This window comes from Vitis riparia, unplaced genomic scaffold (assembly GCF_004353265.1).
Source record: "Vitis riparia cultivar Riparia Gloire de Montpellier isolate 1030 unplaced genomic scaffold, EGFV_Vit.rip_1.0 scaffold718_pilon_pilon, whole genome shotgun sequence".
NCBI classification, from domain to species: domain Eukaryota; kingdom Viridiplantae; phylum Streptophyta; class Magnoliopsida; order Vitales; family Vitaceae; genus Vitis; species Vitis riparia.
The window spans coordinates 70,933-90,261 of NW_023269749.1; the positions used below are offsets into that span (position 1 = coordinate 70,933).

Here is a 19,329-nt window from a genome sequence, read left to right on the forward strand (position 1 = left end):
ACTTTAAAACCAACCTTTTCAAACATCTTTATGTTTTCTTTTAAAGCTAACCTTGAAATGAAAAAGCACCAATTCAGCTTTGAATTAATATCAGTTGTAATTTGAAAACCCATCCCAGTGAACGATCCTAGAGCCACTATGCTATGCTAGCTAAGGCTATCTTAGTACATGGTGAAATAGGTTTATAAATTTTGTTGATTAATCCCATCTGAGGACCGAAATCAAGGTACACCAATCAACTGGACATACACCAGCTGGGCACGAATCAAATGGCGTCGTTGCTGGGGATGGTGACAACTTTACAGTAATATCATCTTTTCAAAGAACTTGTGATCTTCATCACAAGTTTGGTGATTTTTCTTTCATTTTACTAACTCCTTTTATTTGTTTCTTTTTCCTTGTTCATATTTTAGCATATCTTTTAATTTAGTTTTATTAATCTTAGTCTTTTTGTAGTTTTGTTTTCTTTTGTTTCTTTGTTTTTGTTACAGTTGTTACTAGTTGTGTATGCCATATTAGATATGAGACAGTGGAGGAAGACTTGTGAAACTTGAAACACCTCATAAAATGGAGTTGGAATTGTGCTTGAACATCATGGAAGCTACACCTGAAGATCAGCATAGTCACCATGGTCACTAGGACAAGCCCAATGCATTCAGATCAATGAGAGACCGCATACATCCACCTCGTATGAGTGCACCATCATGTATAGTGCCTCCTATAGAGCAGCTAGTAATTAGACCGCATATTGTTCCACTGCTACCTACTTTCCATGGGATGGAAAGTGAGAATCCCTATGCACATATCAAGGAATTTGAAGATGTTTGTAATACATTCCAAGAGGGAGGAGCTTCAATCGACTTGATGAGGCTAAATCTATTCCATTTTACTTTAAAGGATAAGGCCAAGATTTGGCTTAATTCTTTAAAGCCAAGGAGTATCTGAACTTGGACTGATTTGTAAGCTGAATTCCTCAAGAAAATTTTCCTACTCATAAAACAAATGGCTTGAAAAGGCAAATTTCAAACTTCTCAGCTAAAGAGAATGAGAAATTCTATGAGTGTTGGGAGAGATACATGGAAGTCATCAATGCTTGTCCTCATCATGGCTTTGATACATGGCTATGGGTGAGTTACTTTTATGATTGAATGTCTTCCTCAATGAAGCAACTCCTCGAGACTATGTGTGGAGGAGATTTCATGCGTAAGAATCTGGAGGAAGCCATGGACTTCTTGAGTTATGTGGCCGAAGTTTCGAGGGGATGGGATGAACTGAACAAAGGAGAAGTGGGGAAGACGAAGTCTCAACCAAATACCTTTAATGCTAAGGCTGGGATGTCTACCTTGAATGAAGATATTGACTTAAAAGCATAAGTTGCAGCTATGACAAGAAGATTGGAGGAGCTAGAACTGAAAAAGATACGTGAAGTGCAAGTCGTTGCTGAAACACCAGTGCAAGTTATGCCTTGCTCTATTTGTCAATCTTATGAGCACTTGGTGGAGGAGTGTCCTACAATTCCAGTTGTTAGACAAATGTTTGGAGATCAAGTGAATGTCATTGGACAATTCAAGCCCAATAACAATGCTTCATATGGTAATACCTGCAACTCAAATTGGAGGAACCATCCAAATTTCTCCTGGAAGCCAAGAGCACCTTAGTATAGACAGCCAGGCCAAGCATCTCAACAAGTTTCAAATCTTGAGCAAGCAATAGTGAATCTAAGCAAGGTTGTGGGAGATTTTTTTGGAGATAAGAAATCCATCAATGCTCAACTTAGTCAAAGAATTGACAGTGTAGAGAATACATTGAATAAAATGATGGATGGAATGTAAAATGATTTATCTCAGAAGATAGATAATCTCCAATACTCAATCTCAAGGCTCACTAACCTTAATACAGTGTAAGAGAAGGGGGGATTTCCTTCTCAACCTCACTAAAACCCCAAGGGTATCCATGAAGTGGAAGCTCATGAGGGAGAGTCTTCACAGGTGAGAGACATCAAAGCCTTGGTCACTCTAAGGAGTGGTAAAAAGGTTGAGTTACCAACACCCAAGCCACATGTTGAGAAAGAGGAAGAAGAAGAAAAGACAGAGGAGATGGAGGAAATCAAAGGAAAAAAGAAATATAGCAGTGAAAGGAAAGAGGACTATGATTCAACAGTGAATGAAAATCCGGAGAAAGTAGTTATCACGGGAGATGTGACGAAGAAACACACACCTCCACCTTTTCCTCAAGCTTTGCATGGGAAAAAGGGAATCAGAAATGCATCAGAAATTCTTGAAGTATTGAGATAAGTGAAGGTCAACATCCCATTTCTAGATATGATTAAACAAGTGCCAACTTATGCAAAATTCCTAAAGGACTTGTGTACTATCAAAAGAGGGTTGAATGTGAATAAGAAAGCCTTCTTTTTTGAGCAAGTAAGTGCTATCATACAGTGCAAGACTCCATTGAAGTACAAAGATCTGGGTTGCCCTACCATCTCAGTCATGATTGGAGGAACTGTAGTGGAGAAAGCTTTGTTAGACTTGGGAGCAAGTGTGAGTTTGCTACCATACTCTGTCTACAAGCAATTGGGACTTGGTGAATTAAAACCAACATCAATCACTCTATCTCTAGGAGATAGATCGGTGAAAATTCCAAGAGGGATAATTGAAGATGTCTTAGTTCAAGTTGACAATTTCTACTATCTAGTGGACTTTGTTGTTCTTAACACAGACCCAATTGTCAAGGAAACTAATTATGCTCCTATCATACTTGGAAGGCCATTCCTAGCTACATCAAACGCAATCATAAATTGTAGGAATGGACTTATGCAACTCACGTTTGGCAACATCACATTGGAGCTCAATATTTTCTATATGTCCAAAAAGCCAATCACTCCAGAAGAAGAGGAAGGTCCGAAAGAGGTGTGTATCAATGACACTCTAGTGGAGGAGCATTGTAATTAGAAAATGCAAGAGAAGTTGAATGAAAGTCTTTGGGATCTTGAAGAAGGGTTGCATGAATCCTCGGATTTGCTTGCTACTCTACAAGATTGGAGGAGGATAAAAGAAATTCTACCTTTGTTCAATAAAGGGGAGGCACACAACTGCTAAAGAGGAGACCCCAAAGCTTAATCTGAAGCCCCTGCCCATGGAGTTGAAGCATACATACCTAGAAGAGAATAAAAAGTGCCCTGTTGTTATATCTTCATCTCTTACAACTCCTCAGGAGGTGTGTTTACTTGAAGTTCTCAAGAGATGTAAGATAGCAATAGGATGGCAAATATCTTACTTGAAAGGCATCAGTCCTTTGGTCTGTACACATCATATATACATGGAAGAAGAAGCTAAGCCAATTCATCAACCTCAAAGAAGATTGAATCCTCATATGCAAGAGGTGGTGCGAGATGAGGTTCTTAAGTTATTTCAAGCAGGTATTATCTACCCTATATCAGATAGCCTATGGATGAGTCCTACTCAAGTAGTACCAAAGAAGTCAGGGATCACAGTGGTGCAAAATGAAAAGGGAGAAGAAATTGCTACACGCCTCACTTCAGGTTGGAGGGTGTGTATTGATTATAGAAAATTGAATGTTGTGACAAAGAAGGATCATTTTCCATTGCCATTTATTGATCAAGTGTTGGAGAGAGTCTCAGGCCATCCTTTTTATTGTTTCTTTGACGGAAACTCCGGGTATTTTCAAATAGAAATCGATGTTGAAGACCAGGAGAAGACCACTTTTACATGTCCATTTGGAACATATGCCTACAGAAGAATGCCTTTTGGTTTATGCAATGCACCTGCAACATTCCAACGATGTATGTTAAGTATTTTCAGTGATATGGTGGAGTGAATTATGGAGGTTTTTATGGATGACATCACCATATATGGAAGTACATTTGAGGAATGCTTAGTTAACTTAGAAGCGGTTCTGAACCGATGCATTGAAAAGGACTTAGTGCTTAATTGGGATAAATGCCATTTTATGGTACAATAAGGAATTGTCCTTGGCCACATCATCTCAAAGAAAGGCATTGAAGTTGATAAAGCAAAGGTTGAACTTATTATCAGATTGCCACCCCCAACGACTATAAAAGGAGTAAGGCAATTCCTTGGCCATGCAAGGTTCTATAAGAGGTTTATAAAAGATTTCTCTAAACTTTCAAAGCCTCTTTGTGAACTATTGGGTAAGGATGCTAAATTCGTATGGGATGAGAGATGTCAAAGGAGTTTTGAGCAACTGAAACAATTTTTGACAACCGCTCCAATAGTGAGGGCTCCTAACTGGCAACTACCTTTTGAAGTGATGTGTGATGCCAGTGACTTTGCTATAGGAGCTGTTCTTGGTCAAAGAGAGGATGGAAAGCCTTATGTGATCTACTATGCAAGCAAAACATTGAACGAAGCACAAAGGAACTACATAACCATAGAGAAAGAATTGTTAGATGTAGTGTTTTCCTTAGACAAATTTCGTGCTTATCTAGTAGGGTCTTTCAATGTGGTTTTCACTAACCATTCAGTCTTGAAGTATTTATTGACAAAGTAAGATGCAAAAGCAAGGTTGATTAGATGGATTCTCTTACTACAAGAGTTCAATCTCCAAATCAAAGATAAGAAAGGAATGGAGAATGTGGTAGCTGACCACCTTTCAAGGTTGGTTATAACACATAATTCCCATGTTTTACCTATTAATGATGATTTTCCAAAGGAATCACTCATGTTGCTAGAAAATGCTCCTTGGTATGCTCATATTGTTAACTATCTAGTTACTGGTGAAGTTCCAAGTGAGTGGAAAACACAAGATAGGAAGCACTTCTTTGTAAAGATTCATGCCTACTATTGGGAAGAACCTTTTCTTTTCAAGTATTGTGTAGATCAAATAATAAGGAAGCATGTCCTTGAAGAAGAGAAACAAGGAATCCTCAGTCATTGCCATGAAAGTGCATGTGGAGGCCACTTTACCTCTCAGAAAACATCCATGAAGGTGTTGCAATCAGGTTTCAGTTGGCCATCACTTTTCAAAGATGCCCACACCATATGTAGGAGTTGTGATAGATGCCAAAGGCTTGGGAAGCTGACATGAAGAAATCAAATGCCTATAAACCCCATTTTAATAGTTGATCTCTTTGATGTTTGGGGCATTGACTTCATGGGACCTTTCCCAATGCCTTTTGGTAACTCTTACATTTTGGTGGGGATAGACTATGTTTCTAAATGGGTTGAGGTAATCCCATGTAAACACAATGATCACAGAGTTGTTCTCAAGTTTCTCAAAGAGAACATCTTCTCAAGATTTTGGGTGCCCAAGGCCATAATCAGTGATGGGGGTACTCATTTTTGCAACAAGCCTTTTGAAACTCTTTTAGCCAAGTATGGGGTGAAGCATAAGGTAGCTACACCATATCACCCTCAGACTTTTGGGCAAGTTGAGTTAGCAAACAGGGAAATCAAGAATATATTGATGAAGGTGGTGAACACGAGTAGAAGAGATTGGTCTGTTAAGCTCCATGATGCACTATGAACATATAGAACAGCTTACAAGACTATTCTTGGCATTTCTCCTTATCGCCTAGTCTATGGCAAAACATGCCATCTCCCTGTGGAAGTTGAATATAAGGCTTGGTGGGCAATTAAGAAGGTAAACATGGACTTGACCAGAGCCGAGATGAAGAGGTGGCATGATCAGTTAATCTCCAACAAAGAATTTCGAAAGGGACAAAGAGTCTTACTCTATGACTCTAGGCTCCATATCTTTCCTGGAATGCTAAAGTCAAGGTGGATAGGCCCTTTCATTATTCACTAAGTGCATCTCAATGGAGTGGTGGAACTACTAAATTCCAACAGCACGGACACTTTTAAAGTCGATGGCCACTGTCTCAAACCATTCATAGAGCCATTCAATCAACACAAGGAGGAAGTCAGCCTCCTTGAGCCATAAAAATCCTAACCAAAAAGGGGTTAGATGGACTTAGTCTTTTTGAAGACTAATCAAAGTCCATGTTTTTGTTTTAATTTTGTTAATTTAAAAGCTTTCTTAATTGTTTTAATTTTGATCTCAGCTTTGATTTATTTTATTTTGACATAACTTAGACTTTTTGAATGATCAAAATCAAGAGGAATTTCAAAGGAAGTGGAGGGAAGCCATAGAGAACCAAAGAAGGAGAAAAATAGAGGAATTTATTTTACTTGCGAAAATTTCGCAAGATAAAAAATCATCATGCAAAAATAGGGTCATCCTGTGAAAAAATTTCGTAAGCTAAAGAGCCAAGTTGCGAAAATGGGATCATCCTACAAAAATGGGGTCATCCTGCGCAAAAAATTTCGCAAGCCAAAGAGGCAAGCTGCAAAAATTTTCGCAGCTGCGAACCACCCTCCAGGCATACGTGTGCCATTTCACAGCCTTCAAAGCCCATTTCATAGCTACGAAATGAGTTGCAAAATCCCCAAAGCAAAATTTCGCATGTAAAGGCCCCAAGCTGCGAACCACCCTCTAGGCACATGTGTGCCATTTCGCAGCCTCCAAAGCCCATTTTGCAACTGCGAAATGAGTTGCAAATTCATCTGCAAAATCTCTATCATGCTGCGAAATGGCCCTCCAACTGCGAAAATGTCAACCGTCATTTGAATACCTATTTAAACCTCTAATTTCCTAAATTTTTATTTCGCATAGCTATTTTAACCTGCGAAAAACCTCTTCAAGTGGCGAAACTCAAGAATATTAGAGGACCTTCTCCAAAGGAAGTCCAGAGGACGTGCGTCTGAAAAAGAACACCTCGCGCACCTCCGCCTACCCTCTGGAACCTCTCCACTTCAGCCATGGCCAAAACGAGAGGAGCCAAGACCCCATCTCCATCAGCCTGCAATAGTAGACCAAGAGCCTTACCTGTGCGAGACTCCATGACTGAGCCTCCACAGCCACCAACCATGCCACCTTCTAAGGATGGAGCGCCGCCTAGTCTTCCTCGGCGAAGATATCAGACCAGGAGACCACCCACTACACCAGGGGAAAGCTCTTCACGCCCCCAAAAAGTCAGTTAGTTGCCCTCCTACAAAGAAAGCCAGAGTCTCAGGTCCAGTAAAGTCATCAGAGCCTCCACAACCTTAACCGCCTACTACAAAGTCTCAGATTCCTTCTGGGATGACTCCAAAAGTGATTATCAGGCGACCTATGGTTACTCAGCCATCCATAGAGGGAAATTTGGATTGTCAGGCTAGGCCATGCCACTCTGAGCTATGTTTTGATAGAAAGACTTTCAGACACCAGTTGGAGCTCAGAGATTCATTCCACCTACTGTAGAGGTACCATTTGGAGCACCTGATAACTCCAAGGGATTTCTTCTATCCCCGAGTAGCATTAGACTTTTATCAGTCTATGACTATGCATCACGTCCAGGATCCTACTGTCATCCACTTCACTATTGATGGACATCATGGTATCTTAGGAGCCAGACACATTGCAGAGGCCCTGCACATTCCATATGAGCCTGTGAGTTTAGCAGATTACAGAGAGTGGGCTCATCTTTCTCAGAGTGATATGGTCCGTATATTGTCCAGGGGGATGTCTACACGCTCGTTTCTTTTGAGGAAGGAGCTTCTACTCAGCATGTTTCTTCTGGATGTGCTCCTACGCTCCAACATATTTCAACTTCAGCATATGGTGCAGAAAAGGGGAGCTATACTGGAGGCCTTGTTCAGGAAATCAGAGGGTTTTTACTTTGGCCCTCATCATTTGATCATGATCGCTCTTCTTTACTTTGAAGAGAAGGCCCACAAGAAGAAGCTATAGAGAGCAGATGACATTCCACTGCTTTTCCCTAGGCTGCTCTATCAGATATTAGAGCATTTGGGCTATCCCTCTGAGCCTCAGCTTGAGCGTAGATGCATTTGCCCAAAGATATTCACTCTCGACAAATGGACTAATATGATGGCTTATGTTACACATCCAGGAGCCCCAGCTAGACCAGAGAATCCAGAGATACCATAGGACGAGCAGCCATAGTAGCCACAGCAGGTACAACAGGCTGAGATACCTACGGAGATCATAGCACCTGCCCCTGCAGCACCTTCTACAATGCTCACGCTTGAGGCTACATGTTCTGCTCCTCCTACCACTCCTGAGACTCCGCCAGTTGTACCAGCTACATCCGCACCTCATCCATCTGAGTCTAGTATCACCATATCCATTTCAGAGTTCAGGGGCCTATGTCATACATTACAGACATTGGCCGCAACTTAGAGCGTCCTTGCCTAGCAGATGGTAGTTGTACGTGCACATCAGGATCAGCTTATTGCCACCTAGACCTAGCATACTGCCATTCTTAGGCAGATACAACAGCATTTGGGTATTTTATCGCCACCTGAGCATGATATGCTTGGCCCATCAAAGCCTACAAATCCATCCCAGGACACTTCTCCAGCAGAGCAAACTGTGCTCCATGAGGAGACTATTACAGGAGAGATCGAGACACCAATCCCGAGCACTCAAACTTCCACAGTCGAGCCATCGTCTCCACATGATCCTTCCACCACTACTTGATCATCTATTTACCTTTTTGTATTTACTTATTATAGTAGAACTCGTAATCCCATGTTTTGATGTTTTATATACTGCAATTGGATGTATTACTTGTTCATAGTTCATATTGTACTTTCTTAAAGTAATACATATCCATCATTTTTTAGTATACTTGGCAGAATAGCTTTTATTTCGTCTACTCATAAATTTTTGTTGTTTTTTGAATCATGTGGTTTCTCCTAGATGACTCAGACTCCATGTCACTCAGGAGGCACCACTTCCTCCCTATATTTTCAATCGCTCTTGCCACATTGAGGGTAATGCTCAGCTTGGTTGGGGGGAAGAGAAATGAGGAAAGAAGTTTTGCTTTTAATGCTAAGTTATTTTGGTAATTTAGTCACTTTTTGCTTAATTTTTAAAAAAATTTAAGTTTTTATTCTACTCTCCATGGTTATTAAGGAAAAATTTTCAAAATGAAAAATGAGAAATTGAATTTTTGTCTTTCAAAATGGTTATTTTTCTTACTACTCAAAAAGTGCTATTTTATAGTTGTTAATTAACTTTTTTAAACAATTTTTAGTAGTAGTTATTACCTTTTAACTCAATTAATATGTTAAGGACCCTTGCAATCATTTCTAATCAAAATATGTTAAGTTTTGGTGTTTTTGATAGCTTTTTGATCACCAAAGCAATCTAAGATTGAGGGAGAGCTCTATAAAATCCATGGCAAAGCAAATGGAAGCTCATTTACATGAAAAATCCAAGCTTTAGAGCTTTGTAGTCCTTTTCCAAAAGCAAATCAAGAATGCAAGGAGGAAAAACAGAGAGAGGAATCTAACATGAAGAAATCCAAGAGGATAGAAATTGTAGGACACATTTTGAGCACTTTCTGGAGTTCATTTTATGCATACTATATGTCGTTTCAAAGCTCGGGAAGTCAGGAGTCCAACACTTCAAATGGTGTGCAAATTAGAGCTAAAATGAAGAAGTTATGGCCATTGGAAGACAACCGTACCAAGCTGAAAGACAAATTGGCAAGCTACGAAATCACAAAATTCAAGTTGCGAAATCAACCTTTTCTTACGAAATGGACACTTTCAGCTTGTGAAATTTTCATAGGTCATGTTGCAACTTGCGAAATCCACCTGTGTCTTCCCAGATATTTGTGACCAACTCTTTTAGATTTTTTTCTTCAGATATTTATTGTTTATATCCCTATTTTCTCCTTGTAATCCACCAATCATAGGATTCCTTAGTTAGGAAGCAAGAAGAAAGGGTGAATAACCTTTCTATATAATCTATTGTTATTTTCTTTTAAAAGATATCTCGAGAGTTTGTTCTCAGAGACCAACTTTTGTATAGTTGTGAAGAAAGCAATACACAAAGCTTTGCTCTGCCTTACCTACTCATTTTGATTGTATTTTTTTCTCACTAACCAAACAAGCTCTAAGGATGTTTCCTCAAATAATGAGTGGCTAGGATTTTTGTCTCTTGGAGTTAAGGAAGCTGGGTAAGGTGTCGAATGCAAAAATTGGAAGTTTTGTTGTTTCAGCTTTTAATGAAGAGAAAGTGTGACCCGTTAATGGTTTCTATGTTTTTGGTTAACTTAAAACGCCTTAAAATCACTTGGGCCAACACATAGTAAGGCAAGTGGTCTCCGTCCATTGAGATACACTAGTTTATCTCTTACGAGCCTTTGGGAGGTGGTTTAAAGGTAGGATTTTCTAGAATAGCCAACACTTGGTAAGCTTTTGGACTCCAAGGAGACATCCATTAGTTATCTCTTGCGAGCTTTTGACGGATAATCCAAGGTTAAGAATCACCTTGAATGGCCAATACTAGGTGAGAGGTATGAACCATTGCAAGATGATTCAGTGATAGGGAATTAGTGTTTAAATCCATAAAAGGGAAGCATCTGTACCACACCAGTTCAGGAAATAACTATATGATAAATCCCCAATGCGATGAAAAGATTTAAGTGACTGGAACTCTCTTTTTGTAATAGGAACCTAAGCCCAGTGATCCAAAAACTCCAAGAAACACTTTTCTTTATAAGTAATTTTCGTTACTTTATCGGTTTCATTTTAAAACCAACCTTTCCAAACATCTTTATGTTTTCTTTTAAAACTAACCTTGAAAGGAAAAAACACCAATTCAGCTCTGAATTAATATCAGTTGTAATTTGAAAACCCATCCCAGTGAACGATCCTAGAGCCACTATGCTATGCTAGCTGAGGCTATCCTAGTACATGGTGAAATAGGTTTATAAATTTTGTTGATTAGTCCCTTCTGAGGACCGAAATCAAGGTACACCAATTGATTGAACACCAATCAAAAGGATATACACTGGCTGGGCATGAATCATAAACTCGTTCATGTCAACACAACCTTAATATGTTATAGTATTTGTAGCCCTTAGCTCAAAACCCTAAGTCATTCATGTCATCCATAACCCTAAGCTCATGATTCAAAGTCTTTCATGTCATTAACAGCCCTAAGTTGTTAACATCTATGGTCTAAATCTCACGACTCGGACTCATTCATGTCAACCATTGCCAAGACCTGCTTATAACAGATAGAGCCCTAACCTGACGAGTTAGAGTCGGTCATGTAAACCACCGCCCAGAGTTGTTCACAACATCTAGGGCTCTAAACTCATGAAACAGAGTCGTTCATGTCAACCACAACCCAACATTGTTTATAGCATTTAGAGCCATGACCTCACAACCTAGAGTAGCCCATGTTATGCACAACCCTGAGCAATTCATGGCATCTAAAGCCTTGAGCTCATGACCTAGAGTCATTTATGTCAAACATGACCCTGAGCTATTCATAGTATCTAGAGCCTTAAGCTCACAACCCGTAGTCTTTTATGTTATTGACAACCTTAAGCTGTCAATAGCATTTAGAGCCCTAAGCTCACAACCTGGAGTCGTTAATGTCAACCACAACTGATCACTGTTCATAACATTTTGAGTCTTGAGCTCATAAATTAGAATAGCTGATGTTATCCACATCTCTGAGTCATTCTTTGCATCTAGAGTCCTCATCTCATGACCTGGAGTCGTTCATGTCAACCACAGCCCATAGCTATTCATAGTAGCTAGAGCCCTAACCTCATGACCTAAAGTCTTTCAATAGCCTTGAGTTGTTCATAACATTTAGAGACCTAAGTTCATGACATAGAGTCGTTCATGTCAACCACAACCTAATGTTATTCATTGCATCTAGAGTCCTAAGCTCATGACCCAGAGTAACCCGTGTTATCCATAGCCCTCAACTATTTATAACAACAAGTCCCTTAAGCTCACGACCAAGAGTTGTTCATGTGAACCATAACTCTGAGTTATTCATAGTATCTAGAGCCTTGAGCTCATGACCCATAATCTTTCATGTCATCGATAACCCTGAGCTCATGACCCGGAGTCATTCATGTCAACCATAACCTAGAGTTGTTCATAGCATCTTGAGCCCTGAGCTCACAAGCAAGAGAATCTCATTTCATCCATAGCCTTGAGCTATTAATAGCATCTAGAGCACTGAGCTCATGACCTAGAGTCATTCATGTCAACCAAAACCTGGAGTCACTCATAGCATCTAGAGCCTTGAACACAAGACCCAGAATGACTGATGTCATCAACAACCTTGAGTGCTCATGGCATCTAAAGCCATGAGTTGATGACCTAGAGTCTTTCATGTGATTGATATCCTTGAGCTGTTCACAACAACTAGAGCTCTAAGTTCACGACCCTGAGTCTTTCATGTCAACCACAACTTAAATCTATTCATAGCCTTTAAAGCCTTGAGCTCATGATCCAAATTAGCTCATGTCATTGACAACCTTGAGTTGTTCATAGCATTTAAAGCCATGAGCTCAATCCCAATAGTTGTTTATGCCTACCACAACCCAAAGTTATTCATATCATCTAATGCCTTGAGGTCATGAACTAGAGTAGCTCATGTCATCCACATCCTTGAGTTGTTAATAGCATCTAGAGCCTTAAGCTCATAATCCAATGTTGTTCATAGCATTTAGAGCCCTGAGCTCACGACCCGTAGTCGTTCATTTTAACCACAATGTAAAGCTATTCATAGAATCTAGATCCTTGACCTGATGACATGAAGTCATTCATGTGTACCACAACCTAATGTTGTTCATATGATTTAAAGCCCTGAGCTAACAACCAAGAGTATCCCATGTTATCCACAACCCTTAGCTATTCATAGCAACTAGAGCCTTGAGCTCATGATCGAGAGTCATTCATGTCAACCATAACCCTGAGTTGTTCCTATTATCTATAGTGCTAAGCTCATGACTGATAGTCTTTCATGTCATTGACAACTCTAAGTTGTTCATAGCATTCAAGAGCCCTAAGCTCACAAACCAGAGTCGTTCATGTGAACCATAGCCCAAATTTGTTCATAGCCTCTAGAGCCCTAAGCTCATAACCTAAAGTACCTCATGTCTTCAACAACCCTGAGCTATTAATAGCATTTAGAGCCTAGAGCTCATGACTTAGAGTCGTTCATGTCAACCACAACCCAGAGTTGTTCATAGCATTTAGAGCCTTGGGCTCAAGGCCTAGAGTGGCTAATGTCGTCCATAGCTCTGAGTTGTTCAAAGCATCCAGATCCATGAGCTCATAACTTAGAGTCTTTCATACCAATCGCAACCTAGAGCTATTCATTGCATCTAAGGCTCTAAGCTCACGATCTAGAGTCATTCAAGTCATCTACAACTCTAAGCTCTTCATAGCATCTAGAACCCTAAGCTCACGACACAAAGTCACTCATGTCAACCACAACCCAACATTGTTCATAGCATCTAGAGCCTTAAGCTCATGATCGAGAGTCGTTCATGTCAACCACAATCCTGAGTTGTTCATAGTATCTACAATGTTGAGCTCATAACCCATAGTCTTTCATGTCATTGACAACTCTAAGTTGTTCATAGCATCAATAGCCCTGAGCTCATGACCTGGAGTCATTCATGTCAACCATAACCCAAATATGTTCATAGCATCTAGAGCCCTGAGCTCACGACCTAGAGAATCTCATGTCTTTCACAACCCTAAGCTATTAATAGCATCCAGAGCCTGGAGCTCACGACTCAAAGTCATTCATGTCAACCACAACCCAAAGCTATTCATAGCATTGAGAGCCTTGAGCTCAAGACCCAGAGTGGCTAATGTCATTTATAGCCTTGAGTTGTTCATAGCATCTAGAGCCATGAGCTCATAACTCGGAGTCTTTCATGCCAACCATAGCCTACAACTATTCATTGCATATAGGGCCCTGAGCTCATGACCTAGAGTCATTCATATCATCCACAACTCTGAGTTGTTCATAGAATCTTGAGCCTTGAGTTCACGACCCAGAGTCGTTCATCTCAATCATAGCCCAAATATGTGTATACCATCTAGAGTCCTAAGCTCACGACTTAGAGTACCTCATGTCTTCCACAACCCTGAGCTATTAATAGTATGTAGAGCATAGATCTCATAACTCAGAGTCGTTCATGTCAACCATAACCTAGAGTTGTTCATAGCATTTAAAGCCCTTAACTTAAGACCTAGAGTGGCTAATATCATCCATAGCCCTAAGTTATTCATAGCATATAAAGCCATGAGCTCACAACTCGGAGTCCTTCATGCCAACCATAGCCTAGAGTTTTTTATTGCATCTAAGACCCTAAGCCTAGACCCAAAGTCGTTCATGTCATCAACAACTCTGAGTTGTTTATAGCATCTAGAGCCTTGAGCTCATAACACAGATTCATTCATGTCAACCACAGCCTAATGTTGTTCATATCATTTAGAGTTGTGAGCTCACAACCAAGAGTTTCTTATGTTATCCACAACCCTTAGCTATTCATAGCAACTAGAGCCTTGAGCTAACAATCGAGAGTCGTTCATGTCAGCCATAACCTTGTGTTTTTCATAGTATTTATAATGATGGCCCCATAACCCATAGTCTTTCATGTCATTGACAACTCTAAATTATTCATAGCATCAAGAGCCCTGAGCTCATGAACTAGAGTACCTCATGTCTTCCACAACCCTGAGCTATTAATTGCATCTAGAGCCTAGAGCTCATGATTCAGAGTCATTCATGTCAACCACAACCTAAAGTTATTCATTGCATTTAAAGCCCTGAGCTCAAGACCTATAGTGGCTGATTGCTACTCAAAAAGTGCTTTTTTATAGCTTGAAATTGACTGTTTTAAACACTTTTGAGTAGTGGCTAATACTTTTTAACTCAATTGGCACATTAAGGAACCTAGCAAGGGTTACTAATTAGTTTTTGGCTAGTTTTGGTGTTTTTGGTAGCTTTTTTATCATTGAAACCAACAAAGAATGAGGGAGAATTTTGTGCAAACCATGGCAATGCAAGTTGAAGCTCAAATACATGAAGAATCCGAGTTTTGGAGCACTTCATAGCCCTTTGCCAAGCTTGGCAATAGGTTGCCAAGCCAATCAGAGATGCAAGGAAGAAAACCAGAGGAAGAAATCCAACATGTAGCAATTTCACATAGCATGCGAAATCGAGAGGAGGAGCAGTTATAGGATTGAGTGAAGGACAATTTCACACACCATGCAAAATTTCGCATGGTCTGCGAAATCTTCCTGTGCACCGACTCCATTAGATTTTTTATCTCTAATTTTTTGTGTAAATTACTATTTTCTCCTTATAATCAACCAATGATAGGATTTCTTGGTTGGGAACTATAAAGGGGGTTGGAAAACCCTCTATATATAAGATCTTTTTGTATAATCTTTTAAAGAAAGGGACATGATACTTGTAATTCCCAGATGAAGAAATATATAGAGCCCTTGCTCTATATTTCCTTCTCATTTTGTTTTCATTTTTCTTTCTAGCCAAACAACCTCTGAGGATGATTTCTCAGGGGATGAGTGGCTAAGTTTTACGTTTCTTGGAGTGATGGAAACTAGGTAAAGGACCCGGATGCAAAGGTGGGAGTTTTCCTTACTTTAGATGAAGGTAGTTGTTAACCATTAATGGTTTTTATCTCAAGGTTTAGCTTTAAATCCCTTAGAATCACCTTGAATGGCCAATACTTGGTAAGCTTTTTGGATTCTATGGATGCTTATTGCTAGATCCATGGATGTCCATTAGTTATCAAGTACGAGCCATTAAAAAGGTGGTTCAAGGTGAGAATCACATTGAATGGCCAATATTTGGTAAGCTTTCCGGATTCTATGGATGCTTATTGCTAGATCCATGGATGTTCATTAGTTATCAAGTACGAGCCATTGGAAGGTGGTTCAAGGTGAGGGTCTTTAGTGTTTGAAGCCATTAATGGGAAGCAACTACCATTTTTCATGAACCCTTTGGATCAAATCTTAATTGCTAAATACAAAACCGGTTTAGGAGATAACCATCCTTTATGTAATTATCCCCAATGTGAGGAAAAGATCCAAAATTTCCCCCTTTGCCTAAGGAAACCAATCTTAGTGACCTAAAACTCCAAGAGACATTCTCTTTGTATTTGACTTCAATTGCTATTTTTGCTTAACTTAAAAATCAACTTTTTCAACCACAATTCTATTGTCTTTAAAAGCTAATTTTCATAAGGAAAAGCACCATTTCATTACCTTCACTAAAGTCACTTGTACGAAGAAAACCCATCCATGTGGACGATCTTTGAGCCACTATACTATAGTAGCCATGCTACCTTAGTGTAAGGTGATTTAGGTTTTATAAATTTTGTTAATAACACCCGTCTAGCACAAGAATCAAATGGCGTCATTGCTGGGGACGAATCAAATGGCACCATTGTCGGGGACGAATCAAATGGCGTTGTTGTCGGGGATGGTGCCAAAGTACATTGACATTACTTTTTGTGAACACTTGTGATCTTCATCACAAGTTTGGTGATTTTTTTTTACTAATTCTTTTTCTTTGTCTCTATTTTAGCTTATCTTTTATTTAGTTTTTAGCTAACCTTAACCTCTTCCTAGAATTGTATTTCTTTTGTTTTCTTGGTTTTTGTTTCAGTAATCTATAGTTGTGCATGCCCTATTGGATAAGAGATATTGAGGGAAGACTTGTGAAGATTGATCCTCAAGAAACTGAGTTGGAGGTGTGCTTGAACATCATGGATGTTCCACCTGAAGACCAAAATAGCCAACATGGTCAAGAGGATAATTTCAACTCATACCGATCCATTAGGGATAGCATGCATCCACCTCATATGAGCGCACCTTCATGCATAGTGCCTCCCACTGAGCAGCTAGTAATCCAACCTCACATTGTGCCACTTCTGCCTACTTTCCATGGGATAGAAAGTGATAATTCCTACTCGCATATTAAGGAATTCGAGAAGGTTTGTATTACATTCCAAGAAGGAGGAGCTTCAATTGACTTGATGAGGCTCAAGCTATTTTTTTTCACCTTGAATGATAAGGCCAAGATTTGGCTCAATTCTCTAAGGCCAAGGAGTATCCGAACTTGGACCGATTTGCAACCCGAGTTTCTCAAGAAGTTCTTCCCTACTCATAGGACCAATGGTTTGAAAAGGAAAATTTAAAACTTCTCAGCTAAAGAGAATGAGAAATTCTATGATTGTTGGGAGAGGTACATGGAAGCTATTAATGCTTGTTCTCACCATGGCTTTGACACATGGCTCTTAGTCAGCTATTTTTACGATGGTATGTCTTCTTCAATGAAGCAACTCCTATAAACTATGCGATTACTACTCAAAAAGTGCTATTTTATAGCTTGTAATTAACTCTTTTAAACACTTTTGAGTAGTAGTTAGTACCTTTTAACTCAATTAGCATATTAAGTACCTTTGCAATCGTTTCTAATCAAATTATGTTAAGTTTTGGTGTTAAAATAGTATTTTGATCACCAAAGCAATCCAAGATTGAGGAGAGTTCTATGGAATCCATGGCAAAGCAATTGGAAGCTTATTTTTATGAAGAACCTAAGCTTTGACGCTTTGTAATCCTTTGCCATAAGCAAATCATGAATGCAAGGAGGGAAAACAAAGAGAGAAATCTAACATGAAGAATTCAAGAAGATAGCAACCGTTGGACATTTTTGAAGCACTTCTTGGAGTCCATTTCATGTATACTATATATCGTTTCGAAGCTTGGGAAGTCAGCCATCCAATGCTTCAAATGGTGCATGATTCGGAGCTGAAATGAAGACGTTATAGCCATTGAAAACCAATCACACCAAGTTGAAGGCTAATTTCATAGGCTGCCAAATCAGCCTTTGGCTGCTAAATCACAAGAGGATGGCTGCGAAATCAGCCTTTGGCTGCGAAATGCAGACCTTCAGCTTGTGAAATTTCACAGCCCATCTTGCATGCCTACGAAATCCTCCTGAGTGCTTCCAGATATTTGCGATCGAGACTTTTAGATTTTTTCTTCAGATATTTTATGTTTAAATACCCATTTTCTCCTTGTAATCCACCAATCATAGGATTCCTTAGTTAATAAGTAAGAACAAAGGGTGAATAACCTCATATATATTGTTTGTAATTTTCTTTACACAAGAGATCCCTCGGGAGCTTGTTCTCAGAAAAAATTTTTGTTTTTGTATAGTTTTGAAGGAAGTAAAATACAGAGCTTTGCTCTGCCTTACCTACTCATTTTGATTGTATTTTTCTTACTAGCCAAACAAGCTCTGAGGATGTTTCCTCAGAGAATGAATGGCTAGACTTTTTGTCTCTTGGAGCTAAGGTAGCTAGGTAAGGTGCCGAGTGCAAGAACTGGTAGTTTTGTTGTTTCGGTTGTCAATGAAGAGAAAGTGTGACCCGTTAATGGTTTCTATGTTTTTAGTTAACTTAAAATGCCTTTAAATCACCTGGGCCAACACTTGATAAGGCAAGTGATCTCCGTCCATTGAGATGCACTAGTTTATCTCTTGCGAGCCTATGGGAGGTGACTTGAAGGTAGGATTTTCTAGAATTGCCAACACTTGGTAAGCTTTTGGAATCTAAGGAGACATCCATTAGTTATCCCATGCGAGCTTGAGAAGGGAAATCCAAGGTTAAGGATCATCTTGAATGGCAAATGCTACGTAAGAGGCACAAGCCATTGCAAAGTGAATCAGTGAGAGGGAGTTAGTGTTGAAATCCATAAAGGGGAAACATCTGTACCATACCGGTTAGAGAATTAATTATATGTTAATTCTCTAATGCGAGGAAAAGATTCAAGTGACCAGAACTCTGTTTTTGCATGAAGAGCCTGGCCCTAGTGATCCTAAAACTCCAAGAAACACTTTTCTTTATAAGTAATTCGACTGTTTTAGATTTTTTTTCTTCAGATATTTGTTGTTTAAATCCCCATTTTCTCCTTGTAATCCACCAATCATAGGATTCCTTAGTTAATAAGTAAGAACAAAGGGTGAATAACCTCATATATATAGTTTGTAATTTTTCTTTACATAGACATCTAGGGAGCTTGTTCTCAGAGACAACTTTTTGTATAGCTTTGAAGGAAGTAATATATAGAGCTTTGCTCTGCCTTACCTACTCTCTTTGATTGTATTTTTCTTACTAGCCAAACAAGTTCTAAGGATGTTTTCTCAGAGAATGAGTGGCTAGAATTTTTGTCTCTTGGAGCTAAGGTAGCTGGGTAAGGTGCCGAATGCAAGAATTGGAAGTTTTGTTGTTTCAACTTTTAATGAAGAGAAAGTGTGACCCGTTAATGGCTTCTATGTTTTTAGTTAACTTAAAATGCCTTTAAATCACTTGGGCCAACACTTGGTAAGGCAAGTGATCTCCGTCCATTGAGATGCACTAGTTCATCTCTTGCGAGCCTTTGGGAGGTGATTTGAAGGTAGGATTTTCTAGAA

General features: G+C 39.4%; 1 non-coding gene across 1 annotated transcript; it reads right to left on the reverse strand.

The window, feature by feature from the left end:
* Nucleotides 1-1,004: 1,004 nt before the first annotated feature.
* On the reverse strand, nt 1,005-1,111 carry LOC117910345. Its single transcript, XR_004650651.1, has one exon. It is a non-coding gene; the product is annotated as a small nucleolar RNA R71 (small nucleolar RNA).
* Between the last annotated feature and the right edge of the window lie 18,218 nt (nt 1,112-19,329).